Source organism: Eschrichtius robustus, chromosome 1 (genome assembly GCF_028021215.1).
Source record: "Eschrichtius robustus isolate mEscRob2 chromosome 1, mEscRob2.pri, whole genome shotgun sequence".
NCBI lineage: Eukaryota > Metazoa > Chordata > Mammalia > Artiodactyla > Eschrichtiidae > Eschrichtius > Eschrichtius robustus.
This window is the reverse complement of record NC_090824.1, coordinates 46,460,641-46,482,811: the sequence shown is the minus strand read 5'-3', so window position 1 is coordinate 46,482,811 and position 22,171 is coordinate 46,460,641.

The following is a 22,171-nucleotide window of genomic DNA, read 5'->3' as shown; positions in this document are numbered from 1 at the left end:
ATGAATCCTAAGTCCCAAATTCAGTTAATTCTAAATGTCACTCAGTGAGAACATAGCCAAGATCCACATGTGATTTTTTGTTTGTTGTACATCAAAACCCATACTGTTTTATGTCTCAAAACATATTTATAATATAGTGACCACTGACCTTGAGCTCTCCGAAGACTAATAAAAAACTGACTCATGGGTATCAGCTGGTTGACTCAACATACTTATTGATGGTGTAAGCATGTCCTATTTTTGATAAATTGCAAAACTCCTATGTTCAGAGACCATGGGCATCTCAAAATTCTGCTGTGATTTTCTAGAAAATAGAACTCAAGTCCAGTCAAATACTGAAAGTGAGAGTTTCAGGTAATGAGAAGGTAGTATTTTCCTTGGAATAGAAATGCACCGGCGGTGAGGAGAGAGTCAAAACTTGAAGAATATTTAGCACTTCCTAGAAAGTTGTTTTCCAGTACAAGAAATGCTGCTTTCAAGTATAAGAATTCCCTGAGCTTCCTGAAAATAAACCAAAAATAAATAATTAAAACCACCTCAGGCCTCAGAGCCCATTCCTGCTCTGTTCACTTAGCACTTCCTCTCCTCCTGGCATATTGGCTTCTGTCCCCTCCCCAGGAATCCCAGCTCTCACTCAGCAAGCCTGGGGGTTTACAAGGCCTGCAGGAGCCCGGCAGCCTCCCTGTACTTCCTGGTCCCCAGCCACCACCCCCAGAACTTCCGGAGTTCCCTGCTTCCTGTCCTGGAGCTCAGCCCCTTACGGGACTCACAGGAGGTGGGGCACTTTCTTTTCAAGCCCCTGAAGATCTATTTCTTCTAAAATAAGACACGTGCTGTACTCTATAAGTTAGCTACAACCACTGAGTCCAGGAAAGACTGAGCATCTTTTTTGTTCTTTTGGTTTGCTTTTGTTTGAAGCATAGTATTCAGTCATATCTGCTCACACCCAAGTTTAGCAGACTGCTGGCTACTTATTCAGAATTTCTAACCTCAGATTTTCTTTGGGCCCACATACTACACACAGTCTTGTGCTTTATTAAACTAGTTGTGCTAATCCCATTCCCATCACTGGAAACTGATCTTTGCAGTGAGCATTTGCTGCAATTCTGGCTAATGAGATGAGAGACATCTGCTGGTGGGGAAGGGGGAAGTCTAAGAAAGGTTTCCTTGCTAAAAAAAAAAAAAAAAAAAAAAAAAAAAAAGAGGCACCTCACCTAGGAGGAAGCAGCCTCTTCTTCCTCTAGGTTTGGTAACTAAAAGCATCCTCACCACCTTGCAGTGATGAAGGGAACCATGAGATTCTGCGAACAGAATCTGACTGCTCAAGGTAGTGGAGCAAGAAGAGGGAAAGAACCTGGGTCTTTGACTTTACTAACCCTGGAGATGCCTGATGACAGGGCTTCTTCTTATGTGAAGTAAGAAGTTTTCCTCATCGTTTAAGTCATTTTGAGTCAGCCTTCTGTGTACTTGAAAATGACGTGGCCTGCTGCAGAACTGATGAGTGAGACAATAAACTTTCTAGTATGCGATAGCAAGAAGCCAGTCATGGGGGCTTCCCTGGTGGCACAGTGGTTAAGGATCCTCCTGCCAATGCAGGGGACACGGGTTCCAGCCCTGGTCCGGGGAGATCCCACATGCCGTGGAGCAACTAAGCCCGTGCGCCACAACTACTGAGCCTGCGCTCTAGAGCCCGCAAGCCATGACTACTGAGCCCACGTGCCACAACTACTGAAGCCCGAGCGCCTAGAGCCCGTGCTCTGCAACAAGAGAAGCCACCACAATGAGAAGCCCGTGCACTGTAATGAAAAGTAGCCCCTGCTCGCCGCAACTAGAGAAAGCCCACGCGCAGCAACGAAAACCCAATGCAGCCAAAAATAAATTAATTAATTAATTAATTTTTAAAAAAAGAAGCCAGGCATGGAAAGATTTCTTTGTCAAGGAAGGAGCAATTCTGGATGCAGTATAATGCCTGCCATTTGATTTTGCCTTCTGGTCCAGCCACACATTGGATTTGGGGATCATGAATAAATATTGAAAGAACAATTTATTTTTTAAAAATTCCATAAGCAGCATCCTCCCTCCGCCCTCAGGACCCACTTTGACAGAGTATGTCATAGAGGAAGATGTTTCCCTAGTTTAAAACTAAACACCTCACAGCTTGGGAAGCTCTAGGGCTTCACTGCCTCACTGCAGTGAGAGAAATTGGTGCTCAGCAAATATCCACCAGAAACAGCATTCAGGGTGAAAGTGGTGTCCATGGAGCCTGCAGGGCCTGGGGAGGTGGTAGAAGTCCCCCAGCACTCCCAGTGCCAGATGTGGTGTCCCGAAGTGCAGCACTGGAACCTGTCAGGAGCCCTCAGAGCCCAGCGGCTCACAGCACCGGCAGGATGGATGGGGTTTGATTGTGAGCACATGTGAGACTGTCTCCGGGGACTCCCAGAGATACTTAGGAGAATATTGCTGGAAACTGGGAACCAAGGACCCTGCGCCGACAGGTGGGAGCAAAGGCAAAGGAAATTTGAGTGATGGCTGTTTCTGTCACTTCACCCATACCCACAGGTGGCTAAGACGAAAGCGACTGAGAAAAAAGAAAGCTTTCGTGCCCCATTAGGAAAGGAGCTAACATAATATTTTGATGGAAATTCCAGCAAAGTAATAGATCAGAAGTTTAGATAGAACATGAAATTGCCCTTTTTGAGAAATTTTGCTTTGAGTCTATCCAAGCAGGATCATAGCCAAGGAGAGAGATAAGGGTAACATACTGAGAGGACAAGAGTCCACTAACAAGATCAGCCTTCAGATAATCCTGGTAACAGGAATCACTGCCTGAAACTTTAACATTTTTAATCAGATAAAATTAAAAGGGAAGCATTACTGAGATTCAATCATAGAGGATTTTAAATTGTAGAACTTCGGGACAATTGAGCAGTGACTATAAAACTAGAAGAATTAAGCCTCCCAAGATTCACTTAGAATCTGTGCTGAAACTATATTCTGAGTAGTTGTGTTCCCAAATCTGCTTTCGTTGTTGATTCTAACCCCAGGGCATGGCGTGTGTGTGCGTGTGTGTGTGTGTGTGTGTGTGTGTGTGTGTGTGTGTGTGTGTATGGCTTCACAGACCCAAAGTCGTGAGAAGCAGCATACCATTTCTCCTACTTGGCCTCGATGGGCCTTACGAAAAGAAAAACTGGAAGGTCAAAACCCATATTTGCCTAAACCTGGAACAGAATTCAGTGGATTCTTGTTTCCAACAATCAAGAATCCACTGAACAGAGCAAGGAGGAAGCAACATGAAGTCATCAAGATGAGATTTCAAAGCAGTCTGATAGGACAAAAAATTAGTGACAAAATTAGCGAAGCCCTCTAACTTAATCTTTTCACCTTCCTAAATCTCGTAAAATAAAATCACACTTCAGGGCCACCCAGTGAAAGGTTGAGGGAAATGGGAAATGGTTACTACCGTCATTTTGAAAATGTCCATTCTGAAAAATGGAGCAGGGAGGAAGGCATTAACTATGGCATGGTCTACAGCAAGGTTCTCTAACATTTGTAAATTAACTTTAAAGGGGGGAATTCCTTTAAGTACCTACAGTTATCCCCAAAGGAATGTTCTGGTTCCTGGGATTGGCTTGGGAGTGAGGCTTATACCACATTTAGGTTCCAGAGTCTTAATCAGGATCAGGCAGGAACATCAGAGTCCAGGGGAGCAGGAGGGAGAGTCTGAGTGACATATTCAAGAGATGATATGGAGATCGGACCAGAAAAGTTGAGTACACCATAAGATCAAGGGGCTGGCTGCAGGCCAGGAATAGGAAAAGAAGCCAGGAGAATGAAGGAAGGAGAGTGGGGAAGGTAGGAACCAAGGTAGTAGAGTTCAGAAAGTTTATTGTGTGTAAGATCAGGTGCCCAAAAGGTTCTCCTACTGGGTCTGGCCACATGGGCTGGAATGGTCTCCCTGGCTTAAAGGAACAGATAAGAGTAAAATAGAATGACTCAAGGGAAAATAAATGTCAGGAAAATTCCGGCCTTTCTATCTCCACCCTCAACTATCTCAACTATTGATCTCACTTCTCATCCACAAAATGTATAGGGGGCAAACGATTGCCAAATGTAGACAGGCATCTTCTTTCTACACAAATAACTTTAAAAACATAATCTCAAACAGTTTCAAATAAGTTGCAGGGGAGGTTCCAAAGAAGAAAAATCACTTCCAGTTAGAAGGAGAAAAGAAGAAAATGTATTACTATTTTTGAGCACCTGATATGTAGAAGGCATGGCTTCTCACCACAGTCGTGAAATATTATTAGCCTCAATCTTTATATGAGGAAATTAAGACTGAAGAGGTCCATCCCCAGATAATCCAGGAGAGACAGATGCAAGGCCAGATATGATTCCAAAGCTTCCTCTTGAGAGAACCAGGGAAGGTTCATGTCAGGAAATTGGCATGCGGTCTGAAGCTTGTAAGTTGGCTAAGAGAAGCTAAAAGGGAGTTGCCAGAAGTGAGCATTCCAGAAGAAGAAACAAAGTCAGCAAATGCAGACAGATAGGAAATGCAGTTATTGTCAGAAAAATGCAGAGGACTGAGTTAGTTGGAAACGAGGGAGCCACAAAAAGAGCCACGGAGAAAAGAAGTGTAAGGATAAGTCATGATCAGAGCCTGAAAATGCTTCCACACAAATCCATGTGTCATCTTTGTGCTACCTATGTGTCCTACAGCCACTCTAAAGAGTCCCATCAAGTAAATCATTGCAGGACAAATTAAAGCTCGTACCTAATTTTCAGGACAGGAATCAAGGCTCCTTAACTTGCCCTAAATTACACACAGGACTCTCTTGGAGTCACTGGAAACAAAGGCTCAAGCTGGCAAACATCCAGGGGAGACCTCATTCTTGGCCTTTTATGGCATGTTTCGTTTTCAAAGAATATTTCAGCTTCTGGAATATCACACTTATTTAAAATTCTATGATCTATAGTGATGAAACTCCTCAGTTCACCCCTGGGGCTCCCAGGCTGTCACATAAACTAGTGTTTTACTTCTAGCTTATACCTTAGAGAGTCTGGAGACTACTGGAGCTTTTACATATGTCCCTGAGCGGGTCACAGTGTTGCAGTCCCTCCACAGGCTTCCTCTGCAGTCTGTGCCTCTGACCTCTGTGCTCATCTGTTTCCCATGATTCCTACTGGGCCCCAGGGCGGAGCAGTATAACATAGTGCAGCATAATTCACTTTTATAGAGCATCCTTCATGTGAGCTATCACAGGGAGCTAATCAAACGCTGACGAGAAAGGGTCTGCTGCAGGATAAGATTTAAAGGGAGGAACTGATTTAGTGGCTCAGGGGGCAGAAAAGAAATTTCAGATAGATGGGTTAAGAGAAGCGAAAGAACAACCCCCGCTGTGGTAAACCGTGGGTGGAGAGAAGTGGCTAAGTCTGGGGGAAAAGAACATGTAAGGGTAGGAAAGCAGCTGGCATTCTGAGAAACTACCGATACTTTCACAACCAAAGGTGATTTGGATTTCATTCAGGAAAGTAAGTGAATCGTTGGAAAGCCTTGGAGACCAAAGAACAGAACACCCAACCCAAAATGACTTGAACAACAAGGAAATGTTATTATCTCACATAACAAGATGTCCTAAGAGGGCCTGGTTAACTCAGTGGCCCAACAATGTCATCCAAGTCCCAGACCCTCACCCTCTTTCTACTCTGAAGCCCTCCATGTGTCAGGTTTGTTCTCAGAACTGCAATTTCCCAGGTCACAGGACGGCTAATGCAGTTCCAAGCATCACACCTAGATACAGCAACATCTAAACACAACAATAGGAAGCAACAGAAGAAAGAGAGGCTGTTTGCCCAGCAAGTCCCCTTTGTAGAGTGAGGAAATCCTTCCCAGAACGCCCCAGCAGACTTAGCCCTTGCGTCTCTTTGGCCAGGATTGGAGTCTAGTCCCCTTCTAAACCAAAGATGGACCAACATGATTGGTTCAGACCAATCAAGATGCACTTTTAAGTCACATAAGAGAAAGGTAGGCACCCAAATCAAAGCTTTGCCCACGACGAAAAGGAAACAGTGGTGACTGATGTTAACCCACATGTCCCATGCAAAAGTGATACAAAATGGACACTGCAGCTGTTGACGCCTGGAGGAATAGAATACATCCAGTACATAATTACCTGTACAATTAAGATTAATTGTTTAGAATTTAGGAAGACCATAATGGAAAAAAATCTCCTATACTGAGAAAGAAAATAAGAATTTCTAAGTATAAGGGCTTGTTAGGAAGAGGTGGTCAGGGGAGCTGAATTTGGGCCTCATTTTAGAGTGAAATTAAACATATTTAACAATGGGAGGAAAGTATGTTTGGGATCAAGGATTTTGGCTCTTGGCAGATGAAGCCTGGAAAGGGAAATTTTTAATTCTGAATTAAAGAATGCAATGGTAGGGTCAGAGCCTTTGAGAGCAAGAACCTCCTGTTTCTGGAGGGTGTAGAGCAGCTGAAAAGGGAGATATGCAAGCATGCATAGCCAAATATCAATCCAGGGGCCTGTGTATGAGAACTTCTGCAAAGTCCAAAGCAAAGGGTTGTATGAAACCCACAGGAAGAGGAGGAAGACACATTTTTGGTAAGTGTGGAGCCAACCTGAACTTGACAGACTCTGAGCTTCTTGATGATCCTGAACCTTTTGGGGTTTGAGTTCATTTAGTTTGGGCAAAATTCACCTTCCAAGTACCAAGGGGAAAAATTGGCCCCAAAGATTACTGAACACCAACTTGCTCTTAAGAAACCACGCAGGGATGAGTTAAGTGTGACTGAATCACAAACATGCAGATTAAATTTCTTCTAAACTGAACCAGAGTTGAAAGGCCAAGAGAAAAAAGCACTTGAGGCAAAAGACATTTTGGCATTGCAGAAGCTAAAACATTTTTAATGAGTTTGAATTCATTCAATTAAGATTCAGCTGAGTTCTTTCTTCCAAACCCAGTGTTCTGCCTAGTGATATATATACAGCTGCTAGTCTAGATCTGCTTCACCTTAGACAGCAAATTGCTTTTGTTTTTTTTATATTAAATTCTTTATCCAATGTGATCAAAGATAGCTGAGACCAATATCACAATGACAAAATTATAATTCTAATGGCCTCTAGTATAAATGGTAGAATTCAAAGTTCTACACTCAATGCTAGGCACAAGATTAACAAAGCTAAAAGATAAGACAGATAAAAATAAAGCAGTCTCTTCTCAAAACCTTACCTTTTAAATGCTAGTGATTCTATAGCAGGAATTCTTGTGTCATACAACCACTTGTGGAAAGCTATTATTGAGTGTGCACTAGATATCAGGTACCATGGGACACAAATGGTAAGGATGTAAAATTATCTATTTATTTATCAGTTTACTTCTTGTTCTGGATGAACACCATTTGCTAAGTGGCTCAGTGTATTATGCTACTAAGGTCTCTTTCATACCCTCTCTTTCCTCCTTTTTGGAATAGCTGACTGTCCCCTATAAGTCTGTTTTCTTCTGTCTTCTACCTCTTACCTCTCAGTCACTCCCATATCAGACTCTCTCAGATAAACACACATCCTTCCTTATAGTAGATACTCAAGCACTGAGAAGTTGAAATATCATTAATCCCCTTGTTTCTCTACTAGACTCCTCTACCTTTTGCCTGCCTACCTCAGACAAAGCTCCTTCTCTCTTTTTGATCTGCTCAAAATAGTATATAACTACCCCAATATTCACAGCAGAATTATTCACAATAGCCAAGAAATGAAAGTAGCCTAAGTGCCTATCAACGGATGAATGAATAAAGAAGATGTGATATGTGATATATATACATATATGTGTGTATATAGGTGTGTATATATATATATATATATATATATATTCACACACAAACACAAAATGGAATATTACTTAAGCCATAAAAAGAATGAAATGTTGCCAATTATGACAACATGGATGGACCTGGAGGGTATTACACTTAGTGCAATAAGTCAGACGGAGAAAGACAAATACTGTATGTTTTCACTTTTATGTGGAATCTAAAAAAATTTTTTTAAATGAACAAATATAACAAAAAAGAAGCAGACTCACAGATACAGAAAATAAAGTAGTGGTTACCAGAGGGGAAGGGGTAGGAGAGAGGTAACATAAGTGAAAAAGATTAACAGGTATAAACTATTAGGTATAAAGTAAATCAGTTACAAGGATGTAATGTGCAACATGGGGAATGTAGTCAATATTTTACCATAACTTTGTACAGAGTATAAGCAATAAAAATATCGAACTCCTATGTTGTACACCTGAAACTAATATAATGTTGTAAGTCAACTATACTTCAATTAAAAATACAAATAAAAATTTAAAAGTACATAACTAACTTTGGTTAAGTACTCCTCAATGGTCTAGCTTGATCTAGCTGTAGAATTTAGAATATTTGAATGAAAGTAGAGATTCCACATCTTTCAGACAGCTGTCCATGAGTATGATTTCTTGAACTGAAATTGAGGCAAGTTTTGCAGTTAAAGTTCTACTCCCTTGGGACATAGAGTACAGCCAGTCTGTGCAAAACTATAGTTTTGTGATAACCCTCCTAACGAAACGCAAACAATAGTGAGAACATAGAGGTGCCTGTATATATCTTACTTTGGTCGAACACATTTTATGTCATAGACACTGTGTGCTTGCATCTCAGAAGGACCCAGGGAGATGGGTATTAGTACTACCTCCAAACGAGGAGTCTGAATTTCAGATAAATTACACTGGTAGGAAGTGGCAAAGGCAGAATTTGAAGAGGTCCATAGGAGCCTTGGCCTCATCTGTCAACTCACACTCCTCACTGGGTCCCGTAAAGCAGAGAGGGAGTGCTGGAGTTCTGTGGCTGGCGTAACAATGCGAGAGCTAGAATTTTGTTTTGTTAACCTTAATTCAGTTAAGGGGAAGGAATGACACTTCAGGGGAAAGAACCCAAGTCGGTTTTGTTTTGTTTTGTTTTTCCAATTAAATTATATTTTATAAGCATCCCTGATGAAACTAGAGGGAAACAAATCTTGCTTCTCCTCTCTCCTTCAAACAAGTACCTAAAATATCCCTCCTAATTGCTGACTTGGGGAGATGGCTTATGTAATTATTATTACAGTGGCCTCTCCTGTTAAAGAAAAACCCAATAACAAGCGCATTGGGCTCTCCCTGCCTCAGAACAGAAGACTTCCCTATGGCAGAAGAGACTCACCACATCCAGTGAAAAAAGATCACAGATCTTGGATTTTCATTTGGATGTGCGTTTGGAGAAAGAAACAGGAAAAGTGTGTATGACTGACAAAGGAGACACAATTAGTGAACCTATCTTCATTGCACAAGTCTTGGGAAATTTTCTCTGGGAGCCAAGATAAAGCATTCATCTCCTCCATCCCTTTTGTAGAAGACTCAAAATAGTCAATGGATTACCACTCCTTTCCTTAAAGCCACTTCCTTTCCCCTCCCTCTACCCACCTCTCACCCCAAAATAAAACTTTTTTCTCTCAGCCAACAAATTTTCTGGTCACCACAACAACAAGCAGATTCACAAAGCAAATGAGTAATTTGGAATGTGACAAGTCTCTCATCTGACTCACAGAAAGAAAAAAGAAAAGGTGGCTGCTGCCAAAATGGAAATGCTCTCTGGAAAATTCTTGAAAATATTCCTAAAATCTCAAATCAGACAAGTGACTATACCCTGAGGAAAAACTTGGAATTTCTCAAAATATAAACGAGGTAAAAGAATTTTTAAGTGTTAAAATCATGGAAATGAATATGCTGATACATATGTAAATAAACCTTTTTTTCCTTTTTCTAACGTTGTTTGCTTTTAACACTTGAGCTGCTGCTTAAGAAGTCCCCTGCCAGGCAGGTGGTGGTGATGGTCACAGAATTTCTATACAGAAGGGGCTTATAGGAGACTATCTGGATTAAGGGGAGGCTGGGAACTTGAAGACCATCTAGCAGCGCATGGATTTTACTTAGATACTATAATTATTGGCAGGGGGTACTTGGAGAGGGAGCTAATGAAGATTATGGTGAAACTAATAACCCCCATATACGCTCCAAGCCACAGTAGTAAACACTGTTGGTTGTCTACCCAGCAACCGTTCCTCCTTTCTTTCTCCCAGACAGAACCCTAATTGTGACCAGCCACTAATGCTCTATACAGCCATGGGCCTTAGGGGAACACAGTTCAGGACCAAAGCCAACTGGTCTAAGATAATCCCAAGAGCGTTTTCAGGAATGTTTTAAGAATAAGCATACACCCTAACTCTGACCAATAAGAGGTGAGGAAAAGTCTGCTGGAGGATTCCGGCAACAATTTTCTCGCTCCTAAGCAAGATGGTCTCCTCTACCATGAACACTGACACGAGTGGATGTGACTCCTGGCACTGCCACAGTCATCTTCCCACCAGCCTAAGGATGCAGTCAACCCTGCATCCTGGCTGAGGATGGAGATGCAAAGAACCTGGGTTATTGACAACATCACTGAGCCTCTGAAGCAACACACCCAAGAGACCATCCTATCTCTGGACTTCTTATAATGTGAAGCAATAAATCTCCATATTGTTGAAGCCAACTGACTCAGGGTTTTCTGATGCTTGTGGCTAAAAGCAACCCTAGAGATATATAGCCACACTCCACCTCCCTCCCCTGCCACCATCCCATGACACAGACACTGGCTTCGAGGCTACAGGGGTTTCAAGATGTCCACCCAGAATTTAGAGACAGGAGCCATAGCCTCCTATCTTATGTAAGACCCAAGACCTGCTTGTTCAGAAGAGACTAATTGTGGAATGGTACACTGCATTTTCACGGAGCACTCATTTTGGCTTAATTTACCAGATTCGCTCTCTTGCTGACACTGTACCAAAACTTCAAGAATAAAAAATACAGTCTTATTGTTATAGAAATGGCGACTTACTTTCTGCATCAGTTCCAAGCTGAAATGTTTCTTTATCTTTTTGAGATGTTTGCTGTTCATATGCCTACTTAGAGTAAGAAAAGTACGAAAGGCAACAGAGAGAATCAAAGTCAATCAGTGAGAACAGCTGGCTACTGCATTAAAAGAAAACTGATGTAATAGGAGTAACTGGGGTAATATTTTGAAAAATACCAAGTGCTTATTTTATTTTGTATTTCCATGTATTTGACTTCTCCTTAGTAAGTCCCAAACATCCACCTGCTCTTGTGGTAAAGTAGGATTGTTCTGGCAGGAAAGTAAAGAGAAATAAAGAGTTACTCCCCAACTTCTAACTCTCATAATAGGACAAAATAAGGCAATAGGTTTGTAAGTCAGATTTCATTAAGAGGGGATTTGTTTAATGAATGTTTTATTGTAAAATATTTTAAACGTACAGACAAGATAATAACAGTATGAAACACCTTTATATCCATATCCAAAATAAAAAAGTCTTAACATTTTTCCATATTTGCTTTGGATCTTTTTTTTTTAACAAAACATAATAGTTACCTTCCCAAGCCCATTTCTCTCTGCTCTCACCAGTGGATCTTTCCCCTGAATGTTTGTATTCTTTGTATATTCCCACCCTAATATATGTTATTACTTTGTGTGCCTTTAAGCATTATATAAATTATATCACCATGTACAATTTCAACTGAAGGCTTTGAGTTTCTTTAATTCACTAATCATTATCCCTCTGCAATTAATGATAGATTAATTGATAGATGTAGATATTTTCATTCAATTTTTCAGCTTTATAACATATTCTAATTTACTCATTCCCCTACTGATGGACAGTTAGGTTGTTTTCAGTTTCTCATTATTCAAACAATGCTGCAATAAACATTTTTGCCTCCTTTAAATGTGTGTGAAAGTTTCCCTTCGATGTTTAGATTGAATCATTTGAAATTGTCAATATTCAACCATTTTGACTTACAAAATGACAAATTCATATTGCTCACCTTATTATACACCTAGAGGTTAAAGTGCCAGTTGATAGGGTATAAACATCTTCGACTCGACCTGCTATAGCCAAATTTTGAGAGATGGTTTTCTAAAATCCTTTTGTAACCAACACCCAAGTCTTGAATACTCAGTTTATACAGTTTATTCCATAGAGAAAATAGGTCTTCTACCTACAAGAGAGAAGGGTTGGACAAAGAGGAAGAACCTGGAAGTTTCCATGTAGCTCTATCATCTACCAAACCTTGGAGATAATGCTTTGCTTCATTTCAACCCCCCAATTTTCACTATTCCCCAAGGTTAAAACATCACGGGTGACTGAAAAAACTTGGTACACTATTCTAGGAGATCAGTTCAATGAAGTTTGAGCTTGTCTTTAAGAAGCAGCCCAAGGGGATATTTGGAACCACAAATTATCCACAGTTATCCTCTTTTCCTAACTAGAACCAGAAAAGATACACAGGTGTGGGAGAGGAGCAAAGGAAAATGTAGAGATTCTTGTATCATTTCAATTTCTGAACCCAAGGACTAAAAGTTTGTGTCTTAACACAAGATCAGATGGGCTGACATTTGCTTGCTCAAGTGTACATGTTATTCCTATAGGTGACTTGGTATTTACACTCTGGAGGGCCGCACTAGAAATTACCATGTAACTTGTGCTCCTATAATAAATACACACCACCTGCCTTGTAAACACTATTGACAGTGCTTGCAGCTTACTGTACCATTAAAATGCCAACACCCAGTTATCAAATATGATATCTGGATGCTTGAAGTTCATTTTTAATGATTGGAAATGCCCTGACCACCCTCCACCAACAAATATTGCCCCAATAAACACAATGCACAAACTTGGATCCTTGCAGAGTTCTTTAAACATTTTACTTGTTCTGGAGTCCTGGGTATAATTCCTTAGATATTTCTCTTCCTAGATGACTGAAATTTGGAAATTTTCTTTATGGGCTCACTAACTTAAGTTTTATCTGCCTTATATAGATAAATTATGACATTATTGCTAATATATCTGTATTTTGCTACAGTAACAAACAACCTCAACACATCAATGGTTTACAATGACCATATCTATTTTGTTCATGAGGGCTGTGTTGGCTACAGTTCTTCTGGTGTCTGCTCAGCTCCACATGCATTCATCTCCACTGGCCAGAGCATGTCACATGATCAAGCTCAAAGTCAGGAATCAGGCCAGTATACTGGAGGAGGGGCAAATCACACACCTCACGAAGAGGAATGCAGAAACTTATTACAGGGAGAGAGTGAAGCGTGGTAAACAGCAAAGTTTCTCAAAGTTCCTTTGGCCAATGGTAGAAAAGGGACCAAAAAAATGTAAATTGATGCTCATTAACAAAAAACTGTACTTTGAAGTCACATCAAATCTGACATGTTCAGCGTAGTAAGTACTACAAGGCCCTAAAAGGAGGAAGTCAGGGGTTGCTGAAAGTTTTTACTCCAATTCTCCCATTTGATTCACTATTTGCTTTTCCATTAACTAAAAAGTATGATCAACAGATAAGGAATTGGCTCTTTAATAGCATCAAGTACATGGCGCTTCCCTTACTCAAAACATTTTCCTATGTTCTCCTCTGTACTTGCCTTCAAAAGTACAGCCTCTTTCTCATGAATGGTCTCACAGAAAAAAAGAAGTTCACTCTTGGGGGCTGGATTTAGATATTTGAAGGGTTCACTTGGTATCAAGTTTTATGAATCAGGTAAATAAATGGTCCAGGTGAGTAACAGAGTTGGGGGTGGACAAAAGCAAAGTGCCAGCATAAAGAAATTAGCAGATTTCTTGGGTAGCTTGCATACTGGTTCTGAAGGTAATTTCAAATGAGCATTTTCAAGAATGTTTTTAATAACAACGGTAGCATCATCAGCATAAATGCAAAATCTCTTAAGGTGATACTTTAAAAAGTAAAACATTTGATTGATTCGAGATCTGATTCTTGTTATCTTGTTTTGTCTTTTACATTCTCATTTTCTAGTCTTCCCTACATGTATTTCATAGTGATGACTTACAGTAAATATAGTTAGTATTTGTTTCTGTCTTCCACAGCAAGCCAACGTGTGTTATCCGAACTTCCAACAAGGATTCCGAGATCACTGCATTATGCTCGTTTCTATGGAGCTACAAAGTCAGGTCTAATCCTTGACCAATTTTCAAAACTTGCATGTTAGATATCATCTAGCAGTCCACACAGGTACTTTAAGCTGATAGCCTCTTCAACACTAAGCAAAGAGAAACTGATCATTTCCATGTATGTCCCAATGGAAATTCCAAATAAAATTAAGATGGGAGATAGATAGCAAATGAAACCTTCCCTAATGATAACAGATCTAAGGTACATGACGCAATGTGGGTCTCTGACAAAACAAACACTGTTCAACTACAGGTATACATGACTATTTCTTTCTCTCCAAAGTCATACCCAAGTCTTGGAAATGTCAAAAAGAAATAAGCTTTAGAGAGGGAATACCTAAAGCACATAGCAGTGCATTGTAACCTATTGATTTCCATTCTGAAAATCATTCTGAAAATTGACTCCCCTTCTGAAAATCAGTGAGAGATTTTCAAGCTCTCATTGTGTGAAAGGATATTCAGGAACCTGATAAGGACAACGGTGGCAGCCCCTGGATTATGGTGCTGGGGACTTAATAGGATAGACCATTGTGAGATCTCTGTCCTACTGGGGCACAGCTGGAACTAAAACCCCCTCTGCCCAGCCTGAACTTCACATCTGCCAGCTTATCGCCCTGCAGCTTTATTTCCCTTTTCTTCCTCTCTACTTCTCACCCTTATGGTGGGCGTAGGGGGGTGGGGTGATAAGAACAGGAGAACAGGGGAGCTCACGATGGGGTAAGATTATTAACACCAGTGTAAACTTCAGGCCAATCTGGGTAACAGAATTACCTCAGAGGCACTCTTTGTAAATTTGCATTCTTCTTCCTGTACAGTCTTTAAAAGTAGTATCTCTCTCACAATCTAGCCCCTCTTAGGCAGCTCTGTTGGTGAAATTTATGAGCTGTAGGAATGTTATTCATTTCAGTATGTTCACATTAAAATAAGTGCAGAAAGGAAAAATCTTCACCGGCTGCTTTGACGGAACTCAGAAATCAACTGCAGAACTCCTTTCTCCAGAGCGCTGAAATGCGTGGTAAAGCCCCCGCCCGCACGTTCCCAAAGAGATTCGCTTACAAAGATCAGTATGAGGGAGGCTGATTGGGTCTCCTGAGATAGATCTCATCCTCTGACAACTCACCGAGGCCCCGCTGAACCTCGCTCTACGCCTCTAATTACCTGCCTGATACCTGAGCCTTTCTCCCTTCGCCCGAGTCCAGTGCGCAGACTCGCCCCGAGGCTCAGGAGACACGCAGCTGGGGGGGCCGGCCTGGGCGGGGAGCGGCCCCCCATCTGCCTCTGGAAATCCACATTTTAGGGCCTTGTAGTCATTTCCTTGCTAGTGAGAGGCAAGTTTTTGTACATTTTTATAAAAGGAGGCCCGAAGAGATCACCCTCCTCTTACTTCCTAATATATTATGTCCTCCCCTGCCGAGTCCGGGGACTCAGTCTGGATTTGGTAACTGAAGTAATATAAATGTTAGCTAAGAAGTATTCCCGCAATGTGGTTCCAATTTAGGCCTGTTTTGAAGTCTAAAGGCCCAATATGTCTCATAGATTCTTCGCTGGACATTAGCGCTAATGTAATTTGCGGAGGAGAGCGGGCCGAGATGCAGAAGGCGGCTGGGCCTCTGCGGATCAGGGCCCTTTCCCAGGGCCGGGGTGACTCGAGCGCTCTCCCAGCCCACGCCCACCGCTCTTGATGTTGGGGGCTTTGCTCAGGAAATTGCCTTATACTTGCCAGGGTCTGCAGATAAATGGAGCAAGGTAAGTGCTGTACCCTGTCACCACCCTCTCTCCTCTCCAGGCTCTGGAAGGAGGCAACCCAGGCTGAATGCAGCCTTTCTCCGCAAGCTGTTTGCACTTTACTTCAATCACTTATCTCTCCGAACACTGCCTTGATTTGCGTAGACACGCGTGCGTTTTCGGAGCTGGGCTGCCGCGCCCCCTCCCCGAGCCCCCTCCCTCCCTCAGCCCAGCTCTGCACTCACACCCCTCCCCAGCCCCCGGCTGCATCCCGATAATGAGCACCCCCCTGGAACCGCCTGCCCTTTATCTTGCTGGGGGGACCCGCACCTTTTGAACTGCCATCTGTAGATTGTGTTGGTGCACTGACTTGTTAACTGTGCCATGCTGTGAAGGAAATGGCATGATTTAGATCAAGTGCTCAAGACGGCTGTTCATAAGAAACACTTGAGCCAAGCTGTTGCTGCTCAGAAAGTGCCCTGGGGAGAGGGGTTCCGTTTCGGGTCACGGTCCTGCCTTGTATGAGGGCAGGCGCAGAGCGCTGCAGTCCCAGGGCTTCTTCGCGAGGCTGGAGGGAGGGCGTGGGGAGAAACGTTATGAAACCATAGAAGTGAGGCTGCCAAATTAACTTCTCACCCTTTCAATCACACTCCAGAGGATAAAAGCCTAACATTTCTGCCTCAGAAACAGGCTCGGTTTACACCAAACAAGTTACTTCTCTCATTTATCAGCCCGGCCAGCTATCCTTCTAATTACTGAAAATCTCTGCTCTTTATGAAGCGACTTTTGTAGGTGTACAATGAACAGCGAGCTAGGAAATGGGTTTTGGAAAATTTTTGTGGACAGCACTTCCCCAAGACTGCTTATCAAAATAACTGAAAAACAAAAAGTTTCTGGTTTCAGTTGTTTTGTTTCCATGAAGATGGTTTTGCTTGTTACAACGGGCAAAAACAAAATCGAGGACCTGCAAGTTCAGGTAAGCCAGCAAAATCGTTCAGTCTTCACTTCTAAATTGCAAATTTCTGTAAGTAAAGTTTAATTAGGAAGACAAAAGGAAAACTGAGAAAGAGTCAGGGAAGAGGGGACCCCTTCAGCTTAATTCATCAAATCCCAGGCTAATACCAAGGGCACTGATTTGTCCATTATATGGAAATAGATGATTAGGGTCATTCTCTAAGACAAATTTACTTTTCTGCACACTCTAAATCTGTTTAGTCACTTTAAAGGTGTCAATTATTGGAACAGGCTAAGACTATGAATTTCTTAGTAATAGCTTTAATAACATTTTGAAATGAAAAGCAGATACCTTGAAGTCAGCCTGCTTTGAAAAGACATATGAGCAGCTCTGGTTTTAATTTGTGTAGCATTCTACATCTGGAATCCCTTATAATTAAAACTAAAAACTGAACTACTACTTCCACCTGTCAAATGATGAAAAGATGAATGCACTAATAAGTTACTAAATAGCCCAACATGATAGAGTTTACATTCTCATTCTATACAGTAAAACAGAATTTTGGACAGGAGGCGAAAGGTCTTTGGTCATTACTAATAACACGCTTTCAGTATTAACCTATATGTCCTGCAGCAACTACTGACAGGATCTTTTTTACATTAAGAGCTCATTTTTGTTAAGTCTTTGTTTTAAAAGTAAATAGAGATTTCAGAAAGAATATTCAAAACACATAAATTAAGATGTACTTTTCATCCCACATTTTATGGTTTTCATCATTCTTGAAACCTTTCTAAGAGCTTCCTCTTCTAATTGCGTACAGTTGTCAAAAAGTTCAGTATTTACAAATATTTATCAAGCACCCGCAGTGTGCATGGCTCTGTGCTCAGCACTGACAATGCAGTGCTGAGTAAGATATATCTATGTAGGTAACTTAGAGTTAGGAAAACTTGAAGTAATTTCTTCAGAATGACAACAACAGCATTTTCCCCTAGATTCTGATAAGAAAGAGTAGTTTTCGAAAGCTTTTGCTGTTACTCCAATTAAAACAACAATGATCATGAAAATGCCCTCAGACTGTCACTGGTGATCAGAAGGTTAATTATTTAAAAATGTAAATCCTGAATTGTAATCCCTATTGAAGCTGTTTGGAACAACTCCCCCTGCAGAGGTCGAGCTGTGTGGGCAGCCCCTAAAGGCTCATTTTTCTTATTACACAGTCTTGCTTCTCTGTCACGAAATAAAAATGGAAATAACACATTTTGAAAAGAGCGTGGATTCTCTTAGAAAAAATAATGAAGAGAGTTTTGCCAGCTGTTGAAGGGCTCTTCCACAGGGTACATGCTGCTTTCACGGAGGTTGTCCTGATTGCTCTGTTTAGCGCAGTAACTGCCCTTGGCACCAGACAAGAGAAGGAAGGCAAGGCCTAGAGGCAGCAGTAATCACAATGAACTGAGTTCTCTCTCTGTGAAAGTATGCCCAGGAAGAGAATTCCAGCCTTTTTTTTTTTTAACTCTTTTGGGCCTCTGGGGACTCTATTAAATTATTGCTTTAGTATCCTTTTCTATACAGGGCTACCTTCCCTTGGAGAAAGAGTAGGATTTGGCTGCCGCACACTTGTTCTTAGGGAGAGGTCACAAACTGGCCACCCAAGGCTCAACCCAGCCTGAAGACGTGCCCATGTGGCCAGCACGTCGTTCTAAAAACCAAGTGATCCATAGCAGCATTATTCACAATAGCCAAAAGTTAAAAGCAACCCAGGTGTCCAGAGACAGATGAATGGATAAACAAAGTGTGGTGTATACACACAATGAAATATTGTTCAGCCTTAAAAAGGAAGGAAATTCTGACACATGCTACAACATGGATGATCCTCGAAGACATTATGCTAAGTGAAATAAGCCAGTCACAAAAGGACAAATATTGTATGATTCCTCTTACATGAAATACCTAGAGTATTCAAAATCATAAAGGCAGAAAGTAGAAAGGAGGTTGCCAAGGACTAGGGGAGGGTGCAATGGGAGTTACTGTTTAACAGGTACAGAGTTTCAATTTGGGAAGATGAAAAAAGTCCTGTAGATGGTTTCACAACAATGTGAATGTACCTGATGCCACTGAACTGTACACTTCACAATGGTTAAAATCATAAATTTTATGTCATGTATATTTTGCCGTGATAAAAATGAGATTTCTTTACATTAAAATAGAGATTTCCAATTTATCTAGAAACAAAGAAATCCAAGTCACTATTATCATTACCTAGCATACCTGAATGATACCTAAGATTAAAACTGAGTAGCTCTTGCACCCTTAACGGACCCATCAGGTCTCCACAGCCCCCCTTCTCCCTCTGGCCTTCCGCCCACTCCACGTCACCCACGTAGGCCCCCTGCCGGGCCCCAGCAGCCTTCTGTTCTAAGGGGCTCTGTGAATAGCTCTCGCATATACATACAACTTTCCAAGACTTGCCTAGAATGGGATTTTTATCCTATAACACCACAATTCACTCTGTCTATCCCCCGCACAGAGGAGGTGCGGCAAGACGCATGAGCCAGCATCCATGATAGAAACGTGACTAAGAAGCCCCCCCTCCTGCAAAATGAACCCTTGGCGCCCTCCTCTACCTACCCGCCTGGGAGAGAGAACATTGGATGTCACGCCCTAGAGGCCTACTGAGCCATGCCTCTTACTCGACAGCTGCAAACTGGGCCACAGGTAGATGCTTACAAAAGAACTAGAGGCACTTTTCAGGATCAGGAGAAGTTTCCTATTACCCGTTTTTCTGATACTGACTTTATATAAATATATTACAGATCTTGTAGCTCAGAGTCAAGGAGCAATGAATTTAAGAATCTTTATTGAAGTCTGGATTATCCCCAAACTGTCAACTTTCCTTCTAAGCCATTAACTGTCTAAGGGTTTTTTTCCTCTTAAATGCTACTGTCAAATGAGCGTTTTAAAACATTTATCAAAAACCAATGGCTGCAAACTTCAATCTGTACATTCCATACAAAGTAAACCCCAGTCTAGTGCTGATGCATAAATGATGTGTTGGTTTAATCTATTTTTCACAGGGGGTGTCTGAGAGTAGGAAAATTAAAAACAGGTAGAATGGACTATTATTACTGTCCCATAGTGTGCTTTTTTACATGAGGTCTGGATTAAGATAACATCTGGTCTATATTTCTTGAACTATTTCCCTTTTATCACAAGAAAAATCGGCAACCCATCTCACAACTGCTCTTAATTTAGATCTAAATATCACTGATGAAACATTGTACAACATGCTGTTATCTATTAAAATGATTTCCCTGAAGGAACAGTTGATACTTTTATATATTCGAGCAAAGCTAATCATGCCAGGCCCCCTTAGTAGGACTTACCTTATAATCATATGTTCAAATGTTCCACCTAAATCACTGCTTTGGTACCAAATGAGTCTTATTCTGAGATTGATTTCACTAGATTGTTAAATATAGTGCCCAAGTCTGAGAGTCACAGAACCATCAAGAATCTTTTAGGAGTGCAAAATTTTACTCTGGAGCAAAGAGGCCATTGTTCCCCCCACCCCGCCGGGCTGTACTATGGGCTTTCCAGAGCCCCGTGCAAGGGGAAGGCAGTAAGCTGTTTTTAGCACTTTTCAGAGTTCAAGTCCTATACAATGTAGTATATTGATTTCACAGAATAAAAACTTCTGGGTTTTTTTTTTTTTTCAGGATTGTATAACTTATTTCCACAGATAATAAATCAGGAAAGTATTTTCTCTAAAACTATTCTGCATACCTGTGGTGCACAGTCATTTTGTTCGTTGTAAACTACATCAAGGCTCAGAATCACAGAAGGTAAGTCTATGCCTTAACCAGTTACATGGGAAATGACTTTCTCTAACACCCACCTTTAATCTGGTAATATCATGTGTTCCTGATTTTTTTGTTAAAGCACGGAAACCAAAACACACAAAAATTATAGGGGTTAAAAAATTCAAGTATAATTAATTCTTGGATAATTTTGAAAATACAAGGGTGTACATTACAGTAGAAAAAGAAATTAGAAATATATTACACATAAAATATAGAAAAATGAGAAAAAATAAAAATACTTATAAAGCGGGGACTGAGTAAATGAATTATGCTATATGCATAATATGGAATACCTTACAGCCAGTAAATAAGGATAAAGGATATGTGTATGCACCAAGGAATGATCTTCATGATATATTAAGAGCAATGCAACATCAATAGTTTGTCATTGAAAAGAAAAAAGATAAAGAAACATATAATGTTGATGTGTCTGTAGAAGAGGTCTGGAAGAATTTGTATCAAACTGTTTTCAGTGATTAACTGTTTGGAATAAGGAGGGAAGAGAACATTTTATAAACCCCTGTGGGTTTTCTAGCTTTTCTGAACACTCATATGTTACGTTCTAAATTTAAAAAAGAAAAGGAAAAATGCATTGAGGAAAAGAAGCAAATAGAACAGAGATCAATTAGCCATTCCCTTACAAGCATAAATCATAAGAAGGGAGGTGGCTGGCGGGGGAGGGTGGGTGCCTGCAGAACAGAGCAAGAGGAATGCGATTGACAGGCATCCTGTCATCTTGTATTTTTTGGAGGGAATTCTGAAAATAAAAAGCCTTTGGAAGTTATCAGCGGTCAGGCTGGAGCCATTCATTTTTCACCTGCCTGTGTTTGTTGTCTGGCAGCCAGTCAAGGGTGCTATTAGCAGAATTAAGATCCAGAAGAAAAGATTATCCCATAGAAGGCAAGATAAGGGGCTGGAAAGTGTGGCTGGTTATCAATATCACAATACCAAACAGGTCAGAAAGGATTCCGTATAGGTTTCACTTGGAGCAGGTAATCTCTGCAAAAATAATGGAGTGACTGTTCCTCCGAAACACTTCAGTACTGCAACATACTGCAGTTCATTTAAGATAAAGCAGCAGTTTTACCGAAGAGTCCCCCAACTGCATTAGGCTGGAGAGTGGATAATAAAATGCTGCAACAACATTCTTTTATTCCCGCTTATTCAGTAACCCTAGGTAATGAAACAGCCTTCCATCTCTCTCCCAGGTCATTTTTAATATTTTGAATGGTACACTTTCATTCGCTTTTCTTTCCTTCTCACTGAGGAAAGATCTAAATGGAATTGCACAGTACAATTTGATATAAGAAATAGGAGTAGTGATTGTAACATTATTTAAGTATTTAATTGTTAGAAGATATTTTAAATCACCAGTAGTATTGCAGATTCAGAGCAGCAACTCTTGCCTAGGGAGTTTGTGCCACTCCGGTACTGAAACATGTGTTTTCAAACAACGAATTGGACTGGTGAAGTTTCTGAGTTCATGTCAGCACTGCAATTTACAAGAGTTCACATACAGCATGAACTTACAT